A 7,540-nucleotide genomic window follows, 5' to 3' on the forward strand; every position below is an offset into this window, starting at 1 on the left:
AGCACTGTATGCATGGGGGTGGGGTGGGGGGTGGGGGGAGCTGGGAAAGCAACTGGCAGAGGGTCAAAGTTGGTCTCCCCAGACCAGTGAACTCAAGTGCATCCTGAAACTGAGCCTCAAAAAACAAAATGAGATGGACAAAGATTCAAAACAAAACAAAACCCGGGTTGGAGAGATGGCTCAGTGGTTAAGAGCACTGACTGCTCTTCCAGAGGTCCTGAGTTCAATACCTAGCAACCACACGGTGGTTCACAGCCATCTTCTGGTGTGTCTGAAGCAACAGTGTACTCATATGAATACAATAAATAAATCTAAAAATACCCAAACTAAACCAACCAACCAAAACCAAAACAAACAAACAAACAAAAAACCCCAAACAAACCAACTAGCGAGCTAACCAACAAGAATGAAACAAAATAAATATAAAACAACCTAAATTCTCCCCATCCTATCCGGTGTGCACTCCAGCCACACTGGCCTCCCAGGGGCCCGACCCAGGGCCTTTACACGTGCAGATCCTGACCTTAGACTCCATGACTCCCTAAAGGCAGCTTCTGCTAGGTGTTCCAGGCCTTCCCTGGCCATGCAGTATAGTTGGCTATATCACAGCACTTCTCTCAGTTGGAAATTGAAAGTTCATCTTACTCTCTGAAGCTCTCGGCAGGTTCTTGGGTATTAGCAGATACACACACACACACACACACACACCAATACACACACACACACTTCCAAGTCCTGTGACTTTTCTACACGGGGTTCCTACAGACCCCGGACTGAGTCTCCTTTTTGCTCTATGTGGACATGTAGTCTGAGCCACGGGTCTCTGCTCTGTCCTCCCGTGCCCAATTGGTACTTAGCTCCCTCTTCACACTTCATTTTGTTAACCCGATTGGTCTCCTGTTTGAGCTCCATGGGGCAGGGATCGTGTCTACACAGTCATAACATGGAGTCCTGGGCCTGACCCATAGCCACACTCACTGGAAGTGGGGACTACTGAGACAGAGCAGACACCAGGCAGAGGAGAGAGCGGTGTGGGGAGGGAGCGACCTGTGCTGAGATGCCACTAGGAAGAAAGAAGGGAGGAAGCAGGAGAGAAAGCACAAGGAGTCGCACAGAGGACCAGAGGTGGACCCCGAGTCAGGAAGGCTTTGGGGGTCCAGGAAAGGGGCCTGGGCTTGGTTTATTTGTATTATGCAGATTCTATTTTTGTACAGATTGACATGGCCCTGTGATTGAATTCGGAGCTTCATGCATGCTGGGCAAGTGCTCCACCATCTGAGTTACATCCACAGCTGTGCCAGGGATGGAATACAAGGGTGGGAACTCCGGAGGGGTTGCCTTTGGCTTTGGGGGTGGGGAGGGGAGAGCCTGTGTTATGAATGGGTTTCACAGGCTCTCCCCCTTCCCACGGATCTCCTGAAATGCCAGGCACAGGTACCTCCCAGTTGTGCATTCTACGCTAGGCGAGAGCCACGGGCTCAGTGTCGGCACTAACTAACCTACATGGTATGAATAGCTGTTAAGGGAACTGAAGCCAGCTCCTGCCAATTAACTCTATAGACTCTAACACAGGAGTGATGGCATTTGCCTTTTCTCTTCTTTTCTTTTTTCTTTTTACCAACCCCTACCCCTACCCCTGCCCAGGGTTTCACTATGTAGCTCTGCATCTGCCTTCAGAGTGCTTGGATTAAAGGTGTGCACCACCATGCCTGGGTCTTTTATTTGTGTGTGTGTGTGTGTGTGTGTGTGTGTGTGTTTATAAAATCTTGGGTGTGTGTCTGCCCATGTGTCTGCTTACCACATGCATTCAATGCCAAAATGGCCAGAAGAAGGCGTCTGACCCCCTGGAAGTAGAGTTGCAGGCTGTTGTGAGCCTCCATATTGGTGTCTGGAACTGAACCCATGTCCTCTGGAAGAGCAGCCAGTGTTCTTAGCTACTAGGTTATCTCCAGGCTATGCAGGTCCTGGATATCAAACTTGGTGATCAGACTTGGCAGCAAGCACCTTTATTCGTGGAACCATCTTGATGGCCTCCCTAGGCTTTGTGGGAAATCTTCTACTGTTATTTAATTGGCATGTCAATATGAAAATTACGGCATTTCGTGCTTACCGAGTTCAGGTTGATCTCTAAGTCCTCTTGTTCCCCTCCCTCCAATCTTCCTCCCCACCCTGTGCTCTTTCACCCACAATCTTCATCTCTCAGGTGTTCTATCATCCTCCCCACCCCCTTCCTTACAGCATCTTCACTTCTTGGGGTCCCTCTCTAGTTTCCTGGCCTCTGCCCACACTCTTGCCCACATAATACACATGTATAAAAATGAAAGCCGGGATCCACACTGGAGAAAGAACCCTCAGTGTTTGATTTTCTGAGCCAGGGTTAGGTTGTTTAATATACTTTCCAGTTCCGTCGATTTTCCTGTCTTTAAAAAAAAAAACAGATTTATTTTTATCTTATTTATGTATTACATGCCCATGTGTCACTGTGTGTGTTTGCCCATGGAGGCCTAAATGGGTTTTGGATCCCCTGAGGCTGGAGTCACAGGGGGTGTTTGTGAGCCCCCTGACAGTGGTATTCGAACCTCCTCATTATGAAAGAGCAGTAACTTCTCTTAATGCTGAGCCATCTCTCTAGCTGCCCCTCACCCCCTTCAGAAAAGAAGTATTTGATTTTTTTTTAGATTTATTTATTTATTTATTTATTTATTATATGTAAGTACACTGTAGCTGTCTTCAGACACTCCAGAAGAGGGAGTCAGATCTCGTTATGGATGGTTGCTGGGATTTGAACTCAGGACCTTCGGAAGAGCAGTCAGGTGCTCTTACCCACTGAGCCATCTCACCAGCCCCAGAAGTATTTGATTTGATTTGTGCATCTGTGTGTGTTGTAGCTTGTCTTTTGCTACTTTGTGGATTCTCCTTCCTTCCATGCTTCTCCACCCTTTTTCTTCTACCCTTTCAACCTCCTAACACTAGATAAGAGAGGGAAAAGGATAGAGAAGAAAGACATCCCGGATAAAGTCAGGGGTCAGAAAGGGGGCAACATTGTTAATTAGACATTTGCTGGAGACATCAAGTTCCTTGGGGACAAGTTTGATCTTTGCTGGGAGGATATCTAATTCTTTTCTTCTTGTTTCTTCTTTGTACACGAATATTTAACAGAGCAGTGATCAACAACAACCATCAATCAACTCCCATAAAACCCACACTTCCATAACTCATCACAGAAACTATCTGCAGAGGGCAAAACCATGCCTCAGCTAGAGCATGAGGCAAATCACAGTCAGCTGCTGTGGGCAGTCCAAGGCAGCCCACATCCCACACCTGGGAGCAAACCAGAAGCACATTCTTATAATATTCCTGTGGTTTTAAAATAAGTCAAAACACACTGTAGTGTGCCCTTCCTTCCTTCCTTCCTTCCTTCCTTCCTTCCTTCCTTCCTTCCTTCCTTCCTTCCTTCCTTTCTAACAGAGCCTCATGTATCCTAGACTGGCTTCAAACTCACTAGGTAGCTGCTGCCATCCTTGAGCTCTGGATCTTCCTGCCTCCACCTCTTGGATGTTAGAATTTTAGATGTAGGACACACCAGGCTTAGAGGTTCCTCCCTCCCTTGGGAATTCCAATAGCAGGTGGGAGGATTACAAATTCAAGGCCAGCCTGGGAGACGTATTAAAACAAAACAAAACAACAACAACAACAACAACAACAACAACAACAAAAACAGGAGCAGAGAGTGTAGCTCAGTTGGTAGAGCCTTGCCTAGAATGCACAAAACCCTCTATGCTAGCTATGTTTCTGTTGTGATGATAAAAATGCCACCACCAAGACAATTTATAAAAGAAAGGGTTATTCTTGCTTCTGGTCCCAGCGGGATAATAGTCCATGATGGCAGAGCAGAGCAGAGGCAGCAGGCAGCAGACAAGAAGCGAGGAAGAGAGCTTACACACTTTACTGTAAGCATACAGGTAGAGAGAGCAAACTAGAAATTCGAGTTTTTAAACTCTCAAAGCTCACCTCTAGTGAATATACTTCTGGCAATTAAGGCCACACGTTCCAAACTTCCCAAACAGCACCGTCAGCTGGAGACCGAGTGTTCAAATGTCCAACACCACGGGGGACAGCTGGTTTAAACCACAACACACTGGGCTGGACTCCACAGCACTGAATAACAAACACCCAGCATGATGGTCCACACCTGGAATCCCAGACTCTTTGGTAAATGAGGGAGGATCAGAAGTTCAAAGGCTTCCTCCAGTCAGCCAGCTTTGCCTTGAAAGAGACTTGGTGGGAGGCTAGAGGGATGGGTCAGTGGTGAGAGCAAGCACTGCTCTTGCAGAGGACCTGAATTAAGTTCCCAGCCCCCACATGATGGCTCATAACTTTATCTTGTATCTAGACTTTCACGCATTTTGATGCCTCTTCTGGTCTTTCCACTGGTTCACATTTACTGATGAGTACACATGTGTATTCACATAAAAATATTTTTACAAGTAGATGAGAAGGGGCTGTAGAGATGTCTTAGCAGGTACAGGTGTTTGCTGCTAAGGTGAATGACCTGAGTTTGATTCCCAGGGCACACATGGTAGGACAGAAACAAAACCCCAGATCATCCTCTTATCTCCATATACAGACTGTGGCATGCCTATAGTACACACACACACACACACACACACACACACACACACACACAGAACAATAAATGTAATTTTAAAAGACCTTTGAGCCAGGCAGTAGTAGCTCATGCCTTTAATCCCAGCACTCAGGAGGCAGAGGCAGGGTGATCTCTGAGTTCGAGGCCAGCCTGGTCTACAAAGTGAGTTCCAGGACTGCCAAGGTTACACAGAGAAACCCTGTCTAGAAAATAATCCAAATAAATAAGTAGTCCCTTGAGCCGTTATAGGAAGTAGCTCTGTTATAGGAAGTAGCTCTGTTGGCTTGACTAGCACTCATGAAGGCCTGTGTTCCATACGTATCACCACAAAGCCAGATGTGATGGTATATATCGTAATCCCAGCCCTTGGGAAGTGGAGGCAGGAGAATCAGGAGTTCAAGATCATCCTCAGTTATATATTGAGTTTGAGGCCAGTCTGCAGTACGTTAGACCCTGTCTCAAATCGACAACAAAATCCCTTTAAACAATGTAACTTCAAAAGCCACCAGAGTGGTGAGACTCAGTCACATAAAATAGAAGGAAAGAAAGAAAGGAAGGAAGAACATAAGGTAGGGAGGGAGGAGGGCTGGGCATTCACACTGTGTTCTCTTGAGAATCCCACACCTAAACGTGGGTGAGGACTATCCTTTTCCAGAACTTTCCTCTCCATCAACATCCATGCTTAAACATCTCTTCCCAGTAAACTATGACTCTGTTTCATACTGACTTACCCTGAAACTCTTTTCTGTTGCAATGGCAGGAATCCCAGCTTGCTCAAGTGCAGTCCCAGCAAAGAGCTGCAGCAGGAGGCAGGATGGAGCAGAGTTCCCAGCATCCTTTGCCACTGACCAGACCTAGGCACACATCAGAGGTCCTAGCTGGCACCACAACTTCTGGTTCTGCAGGCCTGAGAATTCATGTTCCTAACAAGTTCCCAGGTGAAGTTGAGTTGCTGCTGCATTGATGGCCTAGGTCGGTCTGTCTGTCTGTCTGTCTGTCTGTCTGACAGGATTTCATGTAGTTCGTGTTGCCCTGGAACTCTATATGTCGCCAAGGATAACTTTGAACTCCTGATCCTCTTGCCTGGCACTGACACACACACACACACACATCACATCACATATATGTGTATATATAAATGTATATATATATTTGTTTCTTTGTTTGTTTATGATACCCACTTCATCAGACAATGGCCTGAACTTTTCTGCAAGTTTGAAATGTTTTATAATAAGATGATGGAAATTTATAGCAGAAATACTGGGTAATCCCCAGGGAAGCAGAGCCCAAGGGCAAACCTGGGGAAATTGCTGAGGATAGCCGGATAGCCACTTCTGACCTCGATATTTTTAGGCTGAGGCAGAGCCCATGGGAAAGCGAGTTTTGCTACTATGCCTAAAGGCTTGTATGTGGGAGGTCTGGGACCCTGGGGAGCAGAGACAGAAGCTGGCATGGGGCGGGTATGCTTATCATCCTAGGACATACAGTTCTCATTTTTAAAAAGTGAGTTATTATTATTGTGTACGGGTGGGTGCGTGTGCCCAACTGTATGCATGTGTGGAGATCAGACGACAACTTTGTGAAGTTGCTGCTGTCCTTTCCACCTTCATGTGGGTCATGGGGATTGAACTCAGGTCGTCAGGGTTTGTGGCAATCGCTTTTACCTGCTGAGCCATCTAATGCTCCCCCCTTTAACTGTTTTTGTTTGTTTTTTTAACTTTTTATGTAGCATGCTCAGGACCCTAGGTTCCCTGGTGGCATATGCCTGTAATCCCAGAACTTGGGAGTCAGGAGCAGAAGCCAAAGGATCAAGAGTTCAAGGTTATCCTCAAATACTTAGTGAAATGGAGGCCACCCTAGGATCCACGAGACCCTATCTCAAACAAAACAAAATAGAATAATCCTCTTGATCAAAATGTACTTTATGCCCCAAGAGCTCTCTCGCNGCTATGTAGTGACAGCCTTTCCGAGNCTATTTTATTTATTTAATTTTTAATCATNGAGACCAAGAACCTGCAATAGGCACCCTCATCTCCCTTGGGACTGGAGTGAGAGGAACATCCAAAGAGGTTGCTGAGAGTCTCTGGAAGCTAAGAGTTTAGCTCTGGGCTGTTCTGGGAAACTGGTTTCCTCTTTGGCAGTAGGAGATGATGATAGTGTAGCCAGGGTTGGACGTTCTGAGAGAAGCAAGGCCTAGGGTATTGGGCTCCCATTTACTCAAACTTGGGCCTAAGATTTGGGGTATCGAGGACAGTTCCCTCTTTATAGAAAAGTAGGTCCTTGGTCAAGCCCTTTACTTCTCTGGCCCCTAAATCTACTCATCTAAAGTGAGGGTTATTTAGCATCCACCTTCCAGGATTGGTGTGGAGCTGAAGGAGTTAGCACTTGATGTGAGGGAGTCCATATTGAATTGCTTAGTTCTGTGTCTGACTTATGATAAATGTCACGCAACTGTAGGTGCCATCACTATGTCACCACCAACATTACAATAATCAGTATAGTGTCATGGCCACCACCATTATCACCACCATACCCACCCCACTCCCTTTCCATCATCAGTACCATCACCATCATCATCACCATCACCACCACCATCATCATCACCATCACCATCACCACCATCATCATCACCATCACCATCGCCATCATTACTAGCATCACCATCATCAGCATCACCACCATCATCACCACCATCATTGCCATCACTGTTGTGGAATGCTGTCCTTTGAGCATNGCAGCCACTGCCATGTTCGTTGGAGCGGCTGTGGCCACTTCTGGGAACTGATTGACACTGTGTTCAGCGGTGCTCCCACACAGAAGGATGTGGGAGGACTGTTAGACGTCTGCTCCTCTGAGTTTCCAACCACTTGCTCCCGTGCGTCTGTCTTAGTT

The sequence above is a fragment of the Mus pahari genome, chromosome 19 (genome assembly GCF_900095145.1).
Source record: "Mus pahari chromosome 19, PAHARI_EIJ_v1.1, whole genome shotgun sequence".
NCBI lineage: Eukaryota > Metazoa > Chordata > Mammalia > Rodentia > Muridae > Mus > Mus pahari.